Source organism: Mirounga leonina, unplaced genomic scaffold (assembly GCF_011800145.1).
Source record: "Mirounga leonina isolate KUSES-001 unplaced genomic scaffold, KU_Mleo_1.0 Mir_127, whole genome shotgun sequence".
Lineage (NCBI taxonomy): Eukaryota > Metazoa > Chordata > Mammalia > Carnivora > Phocidae > Mirounga > Mirounga leonina.
Window position 1 is genome coordinate 22,869,749 of NW_023270316.1, and position 2,583 is coordinate 22,872,331.

A 2,583-nucleotide genomic window follows, 5' to 3' on the forward strand; every position below is an offset into this window, starting at 1 on the left:
CTTTCTTTCTTTCTTTCTTTCTTTCTTTCTTTCTTTCTTTCTTTCTTCTTTCTTTCTTTCTTTCTTTCTTTCTTTCTTGGTTGATTTGTTGTTTCATGGGTAAAGGAAATATAGAAGGAGCCAAAAAGAGCAACAGGGAGTTTGCAGCATTTTCTATGAGCTGAGGATACAGAATAAGAGGTTCCTGGTTTCCATGGAGACTGGGATTTGAAAAGAAGAAAGTGTCATACGAAAGGTACCCTAAAATACTGAGTGTTATTTTCTATCAAGACTTTTTCCAAATCTTAATTAAAATATAAAGAGTGTGAATCTAGAAATCAATAGATCGATGTCAAACAAAACAAAACAAAAGCAAAAAGAAAACTCCTAAGACTCAAAATTAAAATGTTCATGTATAGTTTATCACTAAAAAATCATACATATAGTGAGGGTATGCAAAACAGCTGAAGTCTGCCTCTAATTAGAAAGGTAAGAAAAAGCCAGGGGCAAATTTCAATGTCCCTTTGTACAAACCATGCTGAAAGAGTTTTCTGTCTTGGATGGAGAACTACTAACACCGATGGAACAACTTAGAACCAGAGAGTCCAAAATAGTCTCATCCAGAATTCCTAATATCCTGCTGGTCTAGAAGGCATATTCTTGCTATGTGATGAGCCTTCAATGGCAGAGCCCTATGGAGTTCTTACTGAGGACAGGTGCAAATCATCAATCTCACTGTTACCATAAAAATACCGACAAGCTGGTACAAACAATTCCATCTATCTTCAGACCCATGGTTACAAAACACACTATTAATCAGTAAATTATATGTCTTCACCAAGGGTCAGTGGCACAGAGATATATATCACATTTCAATAAAACAGCTCAACCTAATTCTAGGCCAGCTGGAATTAAACTTTACAACACACTGGAAAAATAAGAAGCTGAGCAAAGTTTCCAGCAATCTTGGATTCAGGATATGGAAAAATGGCACAACCCTGAAATGTAACAGTGTTTCGTGTATGACCCCGCAGACCTGCTTCTTGCTAAGATGGAATAGCAGAACCCACATTTACTCTGCCTCCTATAATAACCAAAAATAAAGAAGATCAGTGATCCTGAAGACACAGGAAGCAAATAAGGTGAGACTTAGCCTCACATAAACTTACTGCCTTGAGAGAATTTACTGAATGCAGATCAGGGAAGAATATCCAGGTAAAGTCCAGTGGACACATTGTATAGAGAAGATGGAGATGATAATCTGAATAGGACGAGGCATCTAGAATTTATAGGACAGAATAATAGAAAAAAGAGAGATGCATGGAAAGAGAAATCCAACCACTTCCAAACCAATTAGAAATAACATTTCCAAGCATCCACGTGGGTCTGGGTATGCTGCCTGTTTCCACTAGCCAGGCAGCGAAATCTCCTGACCCATAGATCCAAAAGCCTCAAGAAACCCCAAGTACAAGAAATATGAATATATGTAACACAAAGTACATCATAATCAAATTGCTCAAAACCAGTGATAAAGAGAAAAATCTTAAAAGTTGGCCTAAGTAAAAAGATTCATTACACACAGAAGAACAAATATAAAGATGACAACCTTGCATTTAGCACCATTTGGGCTAATTCAATGTTCCATTGCTTCTTCTACATGAGAATGTATAGTAATTGATGTGCTATATAGTTGTAATTCTTCATCCCATAAATGCTAGAGCAATTATATTGGTTGGGAATTGGTATATATAGAGAACTGCCTCTCTACTGACTCCTGTGATCTTCAAATCTACAAGACTGATGATTTTCTTTCTTTATTTTTTTATTTTTTTTATTCTTATGTTAACCCCCATACATTACATCATTAGTTTTAGATGTAGTGTTCCATGATTCATTGTTTGTGCATAACACCCAGTGCTCCATGCAGAATGTGCCCTCCTCAATACCCATCACCAGGCTAACCCATCCTCCCACCCCCCTCCCCTCTAGAACCCTCAGTTTGTTTTTCAGAGTCCATCGTACAAGACTGATGATTTTCTTGATTGGAACTTCTGACAAAGAGAGGCGGGCTCCTCCTAGGCATCCTTCGGGGTTTGGGCTCCTAGCCTCAATGATATGACTCAGCTATTAGCTCGCAAATGGAGTCTTTTAAAAATTGGAATGCCAGACCCTCAGGGTACCTTGTGATTTCCTGGCCTAGTATTCAAATTTTTGTGTGAGAATGGTGACAGTTTGTAATAATTTGTCTTTTTAGCATAGAAGTAGGTTATCGTCCTAATCATGTTCATTTTGAAAGTAAAGGGTCTGTCCAGCAAAACTGAGTTGATATTGTCATCCTACTTAGAAGTGATACCTCAGCATGACCAAGACAATGGACCCATGAAAATATGAGTATGTTGAAATTTCTCTGAATATTCATGAAATTTACTTTTACTCCCTGACTTGAATTTATCTTTGTAGATTATCCAGGATATCTAATAGGCATTTGGGTAACAACAAATCCTTTTCATCAGAATCAGTTATCAATTTAGTGGTCCAGTATGTTGCTATATAGTATACCAAGACGATCACAATTGTTATGGAATGTATGGCAGATAGCAGGAT